Source organism: Notamacropus eugenii, chromosome 5 (genome assembly GCF_028372415.1).
Source record: "Notamacropus eugenii isolate mMacEug1 chromosome 5, mMacEug1.pri_v2, whole genome shotgun sequence".
NCBI classification, from domain to species: Eukaryota; Metazoa; Chordata; class Mammalia; order Diprotodontia; family Macropodidae; genus Notamacropus; species Notamacropus eugenii.
The window spans coordinates 16,549,389-16,566,410 of NC_092876.1; the positions used below are offsets into that span (position 1 = coordinate 16,549,389).

Below are 17,022 nucleotides of genomic sequence, written 5' to 3' on the forward strand. Positions count from 1 at the left end.
GATCCCTTAAATACATTTTAGAACAATCCCAACTCAGTATGTCTGTCACTCAGATTTATAATCTCCATGTATGTTTAACCATAGTATGAGAAAGGAATTTCCTTAGTTTATAGCTTGTAAATGCAATAAGACAAGAAAAATGACAAAGTGTTAATTGAATAACCCAGGATATCTGTTTCCTTAACCATTAACAATGCATAAGAGAGTACGTGTCCGTAAAACTTAAGATAAGAAATGTCTTATCATTTAAGATAGTGTCTTGTGTTAAGGTGCCTCTTCCTTAATGGATAAAAAAAGGAAAAACTCGTAGTCACTTCCATCTGGTCGTGCAGTTGCTGACAGAGGAAGAGACATTCTATGGTTTTACTCAGAGAACAAAGACAGGCATATCTGTTAGGCCAAGGATTTTCTGGTAGATGGGTTCAGGCTTTGGCCCTTATTAGGGATCAAATGATCTTAAATGATCATCAAAAGAAATTGGGGACTTAAAAGTGGATTGAGTGGCTGATTGTCAAAGAAGTAGTGAGAAGCAGGAGAATTTGAACTCAGAACCTTTAACTTCAAATCAAATATTCTTTCCATTATAGTCTCTTGATTACATTGTTATTTTTTAAGTAAAAGGCAGGGTTTACATGATGATAATGTGTAAAACTATTTGGAATGAAATAAAATGATCAGGGATTGCATCCGGCAACCAAATCTGCTGCCTTGCAGGTTGAATTATTCTTTTTAAGTCATCTAGAATCCTTTATTCAGGGATTGAGAGAGAACTTTGAGATCAACTGGTTCAGCTCTCTACCCAATACAGGAGGTGATCCCTTTAAAACATTTTAGACAAGTGGTTATCTAGACTCTTTTTCAATGTCTCTCCTACCAGGAAAGTCACTAATTCATGTCAGCACATCCCTTTATTCCACAGTACTTAGTGTCTGACTTTATTTCCTTCTTTTATAACTAAAATGCTTTCCCCAAAATGTTTATGCATCTCTCTAGCAAGTTGGATCCTAGGACTGCAGGCACTGGGAGAAGCTTTGTAGATCACTTGAAAGTAATGTTTCACATGGTTTATATGGTTGCACCCATTAGGATCTAGATCCTGGAAGGGTCAGAGGTAAGTGTGCAGAAAGACAGATGGCTCAGGAGGTGAGATAAGAAGGTAAAAATGGAGTCACCCTTATAGAACACTTTCTTCTGGCTTCTGGGCCAGGAGACAGCAGAATGCAGGGCTCTTTTGAAAGACATTAAGCATGCCTTTCCACCAATTTGATTGAGTTTCTTTTTTTTCTTTTTTCTTTCAATGAATTGACTGAATGAGGAATTGGGTGAATTACTTTCTCTATGGAAGAGAGTAGATCATACTTTTTCTGGAAAAAAAAAATATAAGGCTGCGTGGTAATGGATAGCCTCCCTATAACCCAGGAACCATTGCTGAGACCAATGATGATGACTAACTAATGCCTGTTGAAGGCAAGAAAAGAGTAATTCTCCTTGAATGTGGACTACGATCTTCATGGCATAGGATGTTTTAGATAAGAGGAGATGATGAAATAAGTGTTTTAGGAAAGTGAAAGTTTATTCTTCTCTGGTAGTGATCAACTGACCCCAGACTCTGCTGTGCCTACCTACAGAAGCTGGTTAAAATAACATATATATTGAATAATGAAATGTCATTGAAGTACTAAATGAATGTTCTGGATGAGGCTAGATGCTCACAGTCCTTAGATTGTGTGAGTTTCTGGAGGGCAGATTGCCCCTGCTTTTCTTCATTCATCCAGTGCTTAACACAATGCTCGATGCTAGGAGGCATTCAAGAAGTGCTTACTGACTGACTATTGGGTTAACAACCACTTCAGTAGTTAAAAGCTGCTTCCAAAGAGCTTACAATTAAATATGGGTGACCCAACAAGCATCCAGTTGATTAGAATGTGATCAGAGCTAAGAGCTCTCCAGGCATGTTGCTCACAGAAAGTCATAAGGAAATAAGAAGAAGAACATTTCAAGGTCATCCTGTAGATAAGGAAGATCCTGGGCAGTGTTGGCGGGGAGGAGTGGGCTAACAGTGGAATTAGGTCTGGAAGGAAGAGAAGAATTTCCCCCTGCAGGGAGAAGAATCTCTATCCCAGGCACATGAAATGGTCTGTAGGAGGGGAAAAGAGGAAGTCCTAGACTGCACCAGGTAGTCTGGAGGAGAGACAGTTTTCCTTTGTCTTTGTATCCCCCGTGCAAGGTGAAGTCTTTTACAAATTGCAGGACTTTAAGAGAATTTTGATGATTTGAACTGCATGTCAATGTTGAGAGCATTGAGGGGAGTCCCATCAGCCACAGTCCAATACATTGAAGCTTGACTCTAGCATAATGATGTCATTTTGGTCATCTTCCAGAGCAAAGGAAAACAACCAACCAACTGTAAAATGGGACTGGATGCAGAGATTAGAATCAGGTTGTTAGTGGCCTTAAATGTCAGGTTAAGAAGTCTTGTTTATGTTATCAACAGTGGGAAATTAGGAGAATCTAGGCATAAGTTACTGTTTATTTCAATGGCTCAAATCCATTGTCTGTCTTAGACCTCTCTGGATCTAATCTAAGATCATGGGAATAAGCTGAAATGGAATTGACAGACTGAATAAGTACAACATTGCTATGACAGTCAATACAGGTGTATTGAACAAGTAGACAGTGGAATCAGATGCACGGGGCTCAGCCTAAGAGCAGAACAGCTCATCTTCACTGGAGTATTTGAAACCCAGGAATATTTTGGGCAGTCCCTGGTGCTAGGGTGAACTACTTCAAATCAGGTTGGCTGGTACTTAAAATGTAGTACATATACAACCTCCTAATTTGGTTAATTAAGTCAAACAATAGTTACTTTGCTGAGTTCAAATATACCAGTTGTATTTACTTGTATGTATTCTCTGATTAATTCTGTCCAGATCTGATCATAGACATAGAACTGGAAGGACCTTAGAAACAAGTAAATTTAATTCCTTAATTTTGTTGATTTTACTTCATTTTGCAATTGAAATGTAGCAAAGTGAAATGGTTTTCCCAAATTTACACAACTAATAAGGATTTGACAGGTGATTTGAACCTACTTCCTCCTGACTCTAAATCCAGTGCCCTTTCAACTATACCACAATGCTTCTCATTGAAACCTAGGACACTTCGTTAATTTTTTGAAAATTACTTTTCATTTTGATATCTCTCATAAGAATACATTCTAGAAAATCCAATGTGTAGACTTATTCATCCAGTGATTTACATTCTCTGCCTCCTCATGATGTCTTGGAGAAGTGCAGAAATAGCCCTAAGAGTGACATTTCAACGAATAGTCACATTTGGTTTTGCATGAATTGCTTAGAGAAAAGTGTGAAAGCAGATTTTAATAAAAGGTAAGAAGGATGAATCTTAAGAGACAGTTGCCTGAGAAGGTGGTTTCAGAGGGGCAACAAGTGTGGAAAATCCTCTTCTATCATTTTAGGCAATTTGATAGGTGTAAAATGATATCTCATGATTGTTCTAAATGGTAATTCGTAATAAATAATGATTAAGATCATTTTTTCACAGGACTATAAATTGTTTTGATTTCTTCATTGGAAAACTGCCTGTTCATATTATTTGACCATTTATCAGTTGGGGAATGAATTGCTATTCTTATAGATTTGGCAAAGTTCTTTATATATTTGAGATATTGGACCTTTATCTAAGAAACTGTTTAGAATTTTTCCCCTAATTGTTTGCTTTCCTTCTGATTTTGGCTACATACGTTTTATTTGTATAAAGTCTTTTTAATTTCATGTACTCAAAATTATCCATTTTACACTTCACTCTTATATCTCTTTTTTATTCATAAATTGCTTCATAAATCCAAGGAGTAATGTGTTCTGCATTCTTCTAATTTTCTTACAAAATATATCTTTATGTTTAAGTAATGTTTTCATTTTCACCTCATCTTGGTAAATGAGGGAAGATATGGATCTATGCCTAATTTCTCCCACATTGATTTACAGTTTTCCCAACGATTTTTACCAAATCAGGAATCCCAAAATCTCAAGTTTTAGCACTTATCAAATACAGTGCATTGTGTTTATTTGCTGTGATAAATTATATATCTACCCTGTTCCTCTGTTCTACCTTTCTATTTCTTAGTCAGTACCAGAAAGTTTTGAAAATTACTTACCTATAATGCAGTTTAAGATCTGGTACTGCTAAACATCCTTCCTTTACATTTTTTCATTATTTCCTTTGATATTCTATACTTTGCTTTTCCAAATGAATTTCGTTATTATTTTTAATGCAATTAAAAGTTATAATTACTATTTTGAATTTCCCTCTATCTTATTTTTATTCATTATTTTCCTTCTCAGACTCTTTTCACCCTATCATTGCTACCTTATCTTCTTCCCTTACACTCCTATTTCTTACGTTACCCACCCTTCTAAAATGACCTTCTTTATCTAGTCACTTCACTCTCCTCATTTTAATCTACATACACTTCCCAAAGTCCCTCTCCCTCTATTCCCCAGTTTTCTTAACTTCCTACAAATTGAGAAGACTTCTAAACCTCTTCAGATATATGTGCTGTTTCCTCTTCAACCCAGCTGCGAGTGAGGTTCCAGTATTACTAGCCCTCCGTCCCCACCTGTTTCCTCTACATTTGTACTTCATTTCATTCGTCATTTTCATAACAGCATTTCTCTCCTTTTAACCTTTTCCAAAACAATTTGGGTTTTTTAGAATAACCTCATCATACACAGCTCTGTCCCAACCTTTCTTTCAAACTACCTTAGTAATGATAACAATTTTAAGAATACTATTGCTATTTATAACTAGTAATTACTGATATTTATAACATATTCAGATATCATAAGTAAACAGTTTGACCTTTATCATTGTCATATAACTACTCTTTAATGATTTATGTCTGTTTCTTATATTTCTTCTAGATCATTTGTATACATTTTTCCACGCCTTTTTGTTACAAATACTTAAGTATTTCAATTCAATTCAATTCATTTCTTTTCATTCAGGCTTATAGCCAACTTTACTGGATAAGTTATTCTTGGATGCAAACTCAGCTCCTTGGCTGTTTGAAATATAATGTCTCAAAATTTATGTTCTTTTAATATAGAAACTACTAAGTCTTGTGAAATCCTGATTGTTTTTTCCACAGTATTTAATTTTTATAAATTATTGCCTGTGATATTTTTCTTTAACCTGGGAATTTTGAAATTTTACTATGACATTTCTTTATTTTTCCCGTGGTCTCTTCCAAGTGGTGATGGGTGGATTCTCTATATTTCTACTTTGCCTTCTTGTTCCAGAAGTTCAGGGCAATTTTCTTTAATAATTCTTGTAATATTGTACCAAGATTCCTTTTTTATATTATAGCTATCATGTAGATTGACAATTCCTGTATTGTCTCTACTCAATCTATTCTCCAGATCTGTTGTTTTTTAAATGAGATTTTTCAGACTCCTTTCAATTAATGCTAAAATGAATGTTAAAATTGTCTTTATAGACAATTCAAAAAATAAAACACTATAAAAATACTTTGCAAAATATCCGTGAAGGCTTGAACTCGCCTCTGAAATTTGGCTGGTAAGCCACAGTGGGGTTGCTATTGTTTTTTGTTTTTAATTCTCAAAGAGGACCAAGGATATCAGGAGGGTGATGTCTTGGGAATTGAATTTAAGTAAGGCAAGGCTGTGAAAAGTCATCAAGGAGTGAAGGTCTTTCTGAGTTCTCAGTGTTTCTGAGACAATACACTTTCAGAGACTAAAAAATAGAACAGAACTGAGGCAAAACTTGGTCTAGTTTGCTTTCACAAAAGAGTAAATCTAGGAGCTGAAGAACCTCAGTTTCTGGCCAGAACAGAAAGAATTGCTGTTAACATTCATTCTGAGCCATCCAAACTCTAAAAATGTGCAAGTGAGGGTTAGGGTGGTGCCGTATATTGCCCAATCATTGACAGCCACAGAGATTTGAATTTAATGGCAAAGTCAAGTATCTCCATTTGAATCCCAATAAACTTTATCAGAACTTGTTTTTCCAGAGTTATATTTCAAGAAATCATAAATGAATATTACATGAGACATAAGAATTAATTGTGCCAGCTTTTTTTTTTTTTTTGGAAAACAAAACAATGATAGAGTAAATAACCGCAAGATATCTTGCAAAGTATTAGTGATCAAAATGTAAACTCTTTTAGACAGAGCAGAAGAGAAGGAGGGAAAGGGAAGAAGAGGAAGGGGGAGGAGGGAGGAAATAGTAGTGCTGCCCAACTGGAACTGGTCAGTTGGGTGCTCAGGGGCAGCTGAGACTACTCATAGGTTATTGTTCATCCTTCATTCTCAAAAAGTATCAGTGACATCATGAGGGTGATGTCTTGACTTGCCAGTGAATTAAGTTTAATGAAATAAAGCTGTGTTGGGGAGTAAAAAGACTGAAAAGGTAGGAAGGGTCTGGATGATCCCACAATGGGCAACTCAGAGGCAGGAGACCTTCATTCAGAGAATCAACTCAAAGCAACCTCCTGTATAATCCCCTGCTCAATGATTTCAGTAAATGTCTTATTTAAATAACTGACTCAAATAAATCTTTCCTTTATATTTGAATGGCTTAGAAGTATTCCATTTTATTCTAGGGAATTGACATTCAGTCATGTCTATTTTCCAGAACAAGCTAGAAATGTACATTGGAAAATCTATTATAATGATCATTGAATTAGTGGGAATAGCTATTATCACACACACACCCGCTACACACACACACACACACACACACACACACACACGCAGATAGTAGAGATTATACGTGCAGAGAGGAACTCATTAGCTCATTTAGAGATGTTATAACAAAAAAAGAATCTGGATAAAAAAACGAAATAAACAAAGAAATAGAAATTCTATTAAAGTATACTTTCAAAAAGTAAAAGAAAAACTATAAGAGAAGAAATGATCAACATAGAGACTTCAAAGATCAAAAGGAAAATGACTAAGACAGGCCATTGTATTAATTCCCAAAAGATACAAAGAATAGTTCAGCAGAGCTGGGGGAATGGAAGTCGGAATGCAAAACATTGAGAAAAGAGCGATTTTTAGATTTTCTTCAATCTCAAAGTTGATCAAAATGACATCACTGTATTAACAAGTTACAATATTCCCAAATGTGGATGATAAGAACAATATGAATTCTGAATGCTACACCATAGGTCAGGCACAAAAAGTCCATGTGAACATTTAGGGTGGTTTCTCTTCAATTTATGCATCTCATATTTCTTTTGAGATACTTTAGTTCTGCTGTACTTATAGAGTACACCACCTTCTCTGATGTGGGCATGCCATGTGGAGCAGTCCTGTACCTGTGACTTCCATGTCACGCAATCAATTCAAAAGTTCTTAAGAGAGATCTTGAAAGTGTCCTTGTATTACTTCTTCTGAGCACCATTTGAACAAGCTCAGTGGGAGTTCTAGATAGGACACGTGTCTTATGTGAGTTCTTCATAAACAGTCTTTTGGGCAACTGTATATTTTCCATTTGAACAATGTGGCCAGCCCAAGGGAGTTGTATTCTATGAATTAGAGTTCAAATGCTTGGCAGTTTAGTTCAAGGAACGACCTCAATATCTGCTACCTTGTCCTGTCAGGTGATCTTCAGAATTTTCCTAAGACAATTCAAATGGAATTGATTCAGTTTCCTGGCATAGTGCTAGTACAGTGTCCGTGTTTCATAGGCATAAAACAATGAGGTTAGCACCACAGTTCTGTAGAACTTCAGCTTGACATTCAGTCTAATACCTCTTTTCTTTGACACTATCCTTCAGAGCCTCCCAAACACCGAGTTTGCCCCGTTTGGGCACATTGTTGATAAGGTTCTCCAGGTTTTGATAGGTTTTTGTTGTTTTTGTTTTTTTTTTTGGACCACATCAGGGTTCATCGTGGTTGGAGCATGGACAATGATGATGTTCTCAGGACACTTTCTTGCAAATGGCAATCACATTTTCATGAGCCTGTCATTCACTCCTTCTGGGAGGCATATCAGCTTGTCGACTGGATTAGTTTTGATTGTAAAATCCATACCAGGTTCGTGGCCTTTACTGTGGCCACTCCAGAAAAACATGTATCCAGCTCCCACCCTGGTAATGTGACTTTCATATGTCAGCCTTGTTTCACTCAGGGCTAATATTTGGATTCAGTACCTGCTGAGTTCTCTTGAAACATGAGCTGTGCATCTTACAGGTCTCCTGTATTCTGTGTTGTCTATAAGTGCGTACACATTCGATATACCAATGGTGAGTGGAATCATCTTTGCAGAAGGTTTTTGAACATTTTTTTTCTGTTTCAGTCAGAGTGGGATCCTGACTTGTTGCAACAATCAGGCCAGGACTGGGTAAGCAGACTATTTTTCGGGTACTTTTGCTAGTCCCTTCACCACACCAGAAGTGAGTTGTGTGGTTCTTAAAAGGCTCCTCAGATACCCAGAAGGCTGCTGAAACCCACTGCTGCTTCTAGTGAGATGATAACGCTATGATCTAGGCTACCTTTGTGCAGGATTGTGACTACTGTTCCAAGTGTATCCACACCTACTGCTTCATCACTTGCCACAGACTTTTGGGATAGCTAAAAAGAGTAAAACAGTATGGGTGATTTCATTTGATCTATGTGTATATTGGGTTTAACTGAGGCAGAGTTGCATGAATTAATCAGCCTCATGCTCTCTTCCAGAATCATTAGAGTCGAGTAGAATATTAGTCAAGGTGACTGCTGAATGTTCAAGATGCATTGTCTTTGATGTCTCACCAAGCTCTAGGTGCTCCACAGATCCATTCTCAGCTGCTGTCATGGTCTTGGAAACATATTTTTCTCATACATCCACTTCACTCGGGAAAGTCTTCACATGCTTAGGGTAGACACCTCCCTAACTCAACAACCGGCTTGAGACCCCTCAATTACCCTCAATCTGTCTTAGCCCAGCTGCCAAAATGGTTTAATGGATTATGTCTCTGAGTCCAATGACTCAGCCTTATCTAAAGCAACAGCTCTTTAATGTCAGAATATTTTTTTTCAATCCCTCCTTCTGAGCACAGTGTTTGGCACTTGGTATACACTTAAAATTTGCTTGGTAAATGGATGAAAGATTGAACCTGGAGTTTTAAATAGTGTTGTGTTATTAAGTGATGAATGCATTATTGAATCCATAATAATTTCCTCATGATCAGGCCACCATATGATAATAAAAAATAATAAAATGATATCATTGTCATTGTTTTTGATATTAATCATTATCATCACTGTCATTGTTCCTAATTATACAATAAAATCTTATGTAGGTTTTTTTGGTTTACAAAGTCTGTCCCATGTTATTTGATTTTGGCAGGAAATCTACATTACTGCAGAATAGAGGTGGAGTATATAAATAACATAATGTTCTCATCTGCCTGAAGTGTAAGGTGGTCAGAAAAGACTAGTATCCCTTGTGTGAGGGCTACTTTCAACATTTGGTGCCCACTTCCCACTCAACTCTCATCTGAGGCTCCAAGCAGCTGTAGAATGTAGAATTGCCACACTCCAGTAAACCATTTTGGCAAGCAGGCTAACCCAAATTGAGGACAACCAACGGAGCATTTTGTGTATAAAAGATTCTCCTCATTCAGGTAGAATGAGTAGATAAGGATAATTTGTTGAAATCGTCATGAAGGCAGCTGATTCAGGTGCTGTGGACCACTTAGAGCTTAGTCAGACAAGAACAACAACAACAAAAAAAAAAAACACTAAGGTCACCCAGTGCATCCTGATTCATCACCAGCCGTCTTGACTTTGTCTTGCCACTGGACTCTAATGACTCTGGAAGAGAGAATGACGTTGCCAACTTCAAGCACCTCTGTCTCATTTAAATCTAATTTATGCAGGAATCAAAAGATAGCTCTCATACAGTTTTACCATTTTTACCTACCTCGAAGTCCTGTGGTGAGACAGAAGTAATGAAGCAGCAGATGCTGATACCACTGGGAGCTGTAGTCACAATCCTACATAAAGGCAGTCTAGGCCATAGGGATCTTTCACTGGACTGAAGGCACTTCCCTGGATGTCTGAGTCTCCTGGCATAAGGAAGGACCTAGAAAAGGTGTCCTAAAATTTACTGCTTTACCACAGCAGGTGGAGATCCCACACTGCAGTGAAAATCCCCCCAAAATACAAAAAAACTTTTTACAAATATTATTCCATTCACCGTTAGTACATAGAATTGTGATATACTCTCAAGGTCTTTCTGACGAACTTTGGAATTAATTCTGACACAAAGCACTCCAAATGTTTATAGGGCCTTCCAAACTTGTATTAGTCTAATCAACCATAGTCCAACAAGCTGTACCTTGACTGTAACATAGTGATATCATTTTGTTCTTCTTCAAGAACAACGGATAGCAACCAGCAACTCATCTGCCCATTCTTCCAAGGACAGTTTTTACATGCTTGAAGCAGGCATCGTCCTAACTAAACCTGAATGGCCTATTGGTCACCCGCTACCTGTTTTAGACTATCTCTCATCATGGTTTTACTGGGATGTTGCCACTGAGCTTACTACAGCTTCTTGGAGTCACAGGTGAGAGGTGGATGACTGGTGGACACCAAAGTTCTGTGAGCAGCTCTGAAAATGGCTCTGCAGCCTTCACACCAATGGTAAAATATATCATATACACAGAAGTAAAGGATATAATGTATGTGTTTTATGAATAGATAGATGGATATGGATATGGATATATATATTCTATATATAAATACGATTTATCATTTACATATATAATTATATGTGTAATTCTTTATAAGCTGTACACAAGTTCACAGTTTCTTATAATCTTTCTTCTTTGTACATTGAGATGGTATGTGCTGCTCATTATTATAATTTAAAAAAAATAATCTTGATGTGGCATCCACCTAAGTAAACCTTTCTGAAGAGTAATAGACACATAAAAAATGGAAAAACTCTGCAAAGATCTTTAGGATGAACTATTTTCTCTATCACTGGGTTGTTGTGAGACTCAAATGAGATATTTATAAAAGCTCAAAACAGTACCTGGCAAACAGCAATCCTAAATGCTTGTTTCCATTTCTGATTCCATAATGATCAGAAACAGGAGAGTGGCTGGAATGATATTGGGATATGCAAACTGCAAATTTTTTCCTTAAATGAAAACCTACCTTTTAAACTGTGTATATTTTAATATTTTCTGATATATTCATGACTATGAGTCTTAAAAACTTACACTGCTAGAAGGAATGAAGTTGAGGATTATCCAAGGACAGTGATTTTCAGTCAATAAGATTTATTTCGAACTATGTCCCTGTCACTGTGCTAAGTATTTAAGTTAGAAAGCAAGGCAAAACAGTCTACTCTCCAACAGCTCACCATCTAATGGAAGAGGAAAAGTGCAAACAATGATTTACAAACAAGAAATATTCACGATAAATTAGACTTAATGAATGAACATGGAGGAAGTAGGCTGTTTTGTGCACTCACACAAGTCATATACTTTTATGAAACCTTATGAATAGGAGATTATATAGGAAGAGTGATGTATGGAAAGGTACCAAAGAAATATATGATTGAAGAAGATGGTTGACATATGGTAAAGGACAATTAACTAGTAGGTTGTGTCCTGCAGTGGTAGCTTGTGAAGTCAAGGAAATGAGAGGAAGGCTCCAGAAGGTTGGCTGTACAACTTATGTTGACTTCATGAGACAACCTGATGAGAGTAGCACAGCTGAGGTAGCCATGTCAGTTTAGGATGCACTGAGGCTCATCAGAGCTTATGCCTGCTGTCAGTTCTGAATGGATGTTAATATATTGATATAGTGGTGGCCATGGCTAGTTGTGCAACTGGAGTGGAAGTCACCCAGGAAAAATGGAGGAGGAGCTGTAGTCATCAGCAGGAAGATATCCAGGAAGTGTCATGCCCTGAGAAGAACCGGTACAGCTGAACAAGGGAGTAAATCATCCATCCCTGACCTGACACCCAGAAAACAACTTGTGTTCAAGTATAGCCTCAGACACTGCCTATCTGTATGACCCTGGGCAAGTCACACCACATCTGTAAAATGGAGATGCACTTAAGAAAGAAATGGCAAACCTCTCCAGTAGCTTTGTCAAGAAAACCTCATACGCAATGTTTGTGGTAGAATTGGAAGTGACTGAACCACAGACTCTCTACTTTCTGATATATTTCATGACTATGAGTCTTAAAAACCTACACTTTTAGAAGGAATGAAGTTGATGATTATCCAAAGGACAGTGATTTTCAGTCAATAAGATTTATTTCGAACTATGTCCCTGTCACTGAATTTTTTCTCTTTATCATCTTTTTATTATTAAAACAAATTCATTGTTGAAGTTGGTTGATGCCCTTCCTCTGCAATCCTCTCACTGGTGTCTCTATCTGGTTCTGCCATTAAATGGTGAAAGAACCTAGCCCTGGCAGAGTGGCTCCCTAGAAAAGAGTGCAACTCTTCCCTCCGGGGACAGTGGAGGCCCTACCAGCAGAGTCAGCCCACCTCTGGACCCAGAAACAGAGACAGTAACCCTGACTGAAAGACAGATGTGAAAATGAGATGAATCACTGTAAAATCTGTTCCCAATGCTAAACATTTGGACGATTAAGATATCATGACAATTCAACAGAATTTCTGAGTGAGCAAATTAGAGTTCTCAACAAGTAGATGCAAGGAAACTATATCAAGAATCTCATGAATGTAATAAGGTTGCAAAATATTAGCCATAATCTATATTAGTTATGGGATTCCAGCAAGGAAACCAAAAAATCAGAGAAATGCAGCAAAAAAAAAAAAAAGAATCATGCCCATCTCTTGGAAAACACCAGTCTGCTTTAGAAATCATAGGGAGCAAGTATCAAGAACAGATATTTCTGTTACTAATGACCAGCAAAAATAATAAGCCAGGTATTATAATGAACTGAAAGGAGCAATGTTCCAAGGAATTACAAATACACATGGACCAGATTACTGAAATGGTAGCAGTAAGGAGGAAAGCTAGTGACATTGATGAACATCGGGTTGCAAGGAGTAGAACAGTTTTTTCAACTTGAACAAAGAAACAAAATCTATATAGAAATACTTCAAATTAACGTGGGAATCATTTATAAGCCTCAAGAAAGACAACGCATCAGAGAGGACATTTTTGTTAGCACTGGTAACCAGCAATGATTTAAGACAGAGGAAGAGCTGAAGAAACTGCTAAATCAATAAACTTTAATTGCATGGCTTCTAACATAGTTTCACCCCCCTGATATCATGGTCCTCTTCAGGAAGGTAGGGCAAACAGCAGCCTCCATGAGTAGAGAAGGAACAGCCCTCCAGAAACCAAACTTCTAGGAGGACAACATGACTTCCTTCCTTCCTTCCTTCCTTCCTTCCTTCCTTCCTTCCTTCCTTCCTTCCTTCCTTCCTTCCTTCCTTCCTTCCTTCCCTTCTTTCTTTCTTTCCTCCTTCCTTTCTTTCTTTCTTTCTTTTTCTTTCTCTTTCTCTTTCTCACTTCCTCCTTTTCTCCCTTCCTCCCATCCTTCTTTCTGTCTTTCTTTTCTCTCCACATAGGGCAATAAGGAATGAGAGATTACTTTAAAAAGTTATTCATGAATTGAGTACCAAAAAAGTCACAATCAAATCAATCCTTCATTTCATTCTTTTTATTTTATGTAAAATAAACTGTCAAATGACATTTTAAAAAGATAATAGCATAAGATCAATATTTCTTGTCATTGACTTTATTCCTACTAAAATTTTTAATGGGAAATTGGAAGTTTTAAGCTATTTCTTCATCAGATAAATGTTTTCACCTATACATAGATGTACATATGTATATGAATATGTATATTTATACACATATACATGCACACACATATATGTATGTATATGTATGTGCATATATGCATAAATACATACATACACGTATACATTCACATATATAAGTATACATATGTATGTACATGTACATATCCACACATACATGTAAAGACTGATCCTACCTGGCACTCCTACCATGTTGATATTTTTTTTAACTCTTTTGTCCAAATGTTGTTATTGTTCATACTTTATTTTCAAAGACCAGTGACATCATGGGGCAATGTCTTAACTTGTGCTTAAACTGGATTTGAGTGAGACAGGGCTGGAAAAAGTGATCAACCTCACTATGTCTTTTAGAGTCATCAAATTTCAATGACAACACAAAAGTCAAGATGACTTGTGATGGCCCACATATGCAATAGATGACCTTGGAATCTTCTCTGGTGTCTGACCAAGCCCTAAGTCTTCCACAGGACCTTAAACCAATGCCTTCATGACTGCAATGGCTTGTCTTTACAGCTTGCTTTTACTTGCTTTCTGTTCTTTGCCTATCTATGTCTGTCTCTCTCTCTGTCTATAGTTTTCTCTCTATCTCTTTTTCTCTATGTCTCTGCCAGTCTCGGGGTGTGTGTGTGTGTGTGTGTGTGTGTGTGTGTGTGTGTGTGTGTGTGTATGTGTGTGTGTGTGTGTGTGTGAGAGAGAGAGAGAGAGAGAGAGTCAGTTTCTATCTTTGTCTCTCTGTTTTTCTGTCTCTGTGGCTCTGTGTTTCTCTCTCAGTTTCTTTGTCTCTGTCTCTCTTTCTATCTATGAGTGCCTCTTTGTAACTCTGTAACTGTCCCTCTTTACATTTGTGTTCCTCTGCCTCTCTGTCTCTCCCTCTCCATGTCCTTCTCCATCTCTCTGTCTCTGTCTCTCTCTGTCTCTACCTCTCTGTCTGTCTCTCTCTGTCTCTGTCCATCTGTCTGTCTGTTTGTCTTTCTCTCTCTCTATCTCTATCTCTCTCTCTCCCCTTCCCCTTCCTCCTTCCACTCAGCTCCTTCTCAGTTCAGTTTCATTCTCTTTATACAAATATCTATACACCTCAGATTTCTAGGATTGTTGTCAAGGATTTTAATTTGGTTATACACAAGTCATTATTGATGTATTTGCCTGTTACTGATTTCCCACATGATCAGTGAACCTGGGATTGGCATACTCGTGGAGATGTGAAGAATGCCCCTTCAATCTTTATTATGTTTGCCCCCATTAGAATCTTCTCTCTCATAGGAGCTCTTAAGCTTCAGTTCATGAACTTGTTTTATTTATTTTGTATCACTCTATTATAGAATAATTGATTCTTTTGTAAAACTTTGGTGTCACACTTTGTGCATTTAAACACGGGATTCTGAGCAGAGGGCTACAGTCTTAAAGGGGTCCAGGACACAACAAAAGGAAAAATAAAGTGCAGAGTAATGGCACTGTTTTGTGGGTTCGACTTCTCTGGTATGTGAAGGAGAAAGCCCCAAATGTCAAAGATCCTAACACCCTTGGTAGATTTGGGATTCATCAGATACTACACCTGGTCCACATATGGGGACTGTTACCTATCATCTCATGGATCATTGCACCTTTCAGTAAATGACCATGGAGGCAACATCTCCTTTGAAAATTCCAGCCTTCCCAGTGTTACGAGGAACTTGAAACTTTACTGTCTGTTAGGCACTGTGGTTGTGATTTAAAATCTATCAGAGACATGATGTGTTAAACTGGACAAGTCTCTTGTCCTCTCTAGAAATTAGTGTCTGCAACTTTAAGATGAAGTGGTTGAAGGAAATGATTTCTCAAGTCGTGTCCTTCTCTGAAATTCTATCATTAACCTATTTTTCAGTGATGCCATACTCCCTCTTGCCCTGTCATCGGCAGATGTACAAGCCAGCACTGACCTCAAGAGACAATGCCATGTTTCTTTGGGTAGAGAACCAGGATACTCTCCAAATAAACAAAGCCCCAGATTAAGTGCTTGTGGTAGGGCAAAAAGGTGTCCCCAAGGACCTGGACAATAGAAACAGCTACTACAGAAAGTGGAACCACTGGCACACAGGAGCACGTAAGAGACTGTGTGTAGTATTTCAAGTCTCTCTTTCATCACATTCACTAGCTTTAGGAAAATCATCAGGGCTGAGAAACGGCATCCAAAGGGTTTGATGATCACAATAAACGGTCAAGGTGAGAGGACATCAGAATTACACTGCGTGCCTAAATAAGGGGGATGGCTGGGCAAATCCTCTCCTGCTGAAGACTGAAAAGTGGGACACATTCAGCTAAATCATGATACCAGTTCCAATTTCATAGAAATGTCCATATACATAGGACTTTACTCTCCATATTCACGTGGTATAGGCATTGTAAGTATTGTTACACATTTTAAAGATGAGGTAATGGAAGCATAAAGAAATTAAATGAACAAGATTTAATAAGGTAATAATTAGTAAGTGGTATATGTGTCTCCAAAGGCTAGGTTGCTAATTTTCATTATTATTTCAAATTTAGTCTACACATCGTATGATAGGATTTAAATCAGAAAGAAAGGATAAACTCTCATGTGTGAATGTGAGATAACATAGATCTACAGGAATCTGTGAAATTGCCTCCTTGGAGGAAGAGCAGCATTTCCTCTATCAGGGATAGGATAGGCATGATCGTCCTCAAATGCAGGGAGGAAGGCGTTTCCTTTGGCCCAGAAGTCCAAGATTGCTTGAGAGAGACATTCGGCGATCATATACAATGCACGAGTGGGACAATATGGAAAAGTACTGCTGTAGGCAACTCCAAATGCAGCACCAGGAATTTATGGTAATAATGGTAATAGCAATCATTTATTTTTTGTTGTTGAGACCTATTCCTGCATAAAAGTGGAAAGTCCCTTTAACATTGCATCAACAATTCCTTCATAATGTTGAGTTTTGGAGAGTTATTTAGGGGCACTGAGAAGCTGTAACTTGTCCATTGTGATTTAGCTAGTTAGAGACAAAATTTGAACCTTAACGCCAATGCTGGCCCCTATCCACTGTTTTAAACAATGAAAAAGTAATGCTATCTTTTCTTTTTACTTTGCTTGGATCCCGCCCTGCATATCTCACTCTTCTCCCAAAGAGCTATCCTTCATGCAAAGAATCTTCAAACAAAAGGAAAA

General features: G+C 37.6%; 1 pseudogene; it reads left to right on the forward strand.

The window, feature by feature from the left end:
- The first annotated feature begins 7,947 nt into the window (after positions 1-7,947).
- LOC140507367 (FGFR1 oncogene partner 2 homolog pseudogene) lies at positions 7,948-13,236 on the forward strand (annotated as a pseudogene).
- The last annotated feature ends 3,786 nt before the right edge of the window (positions 13,237-17,022 follow it).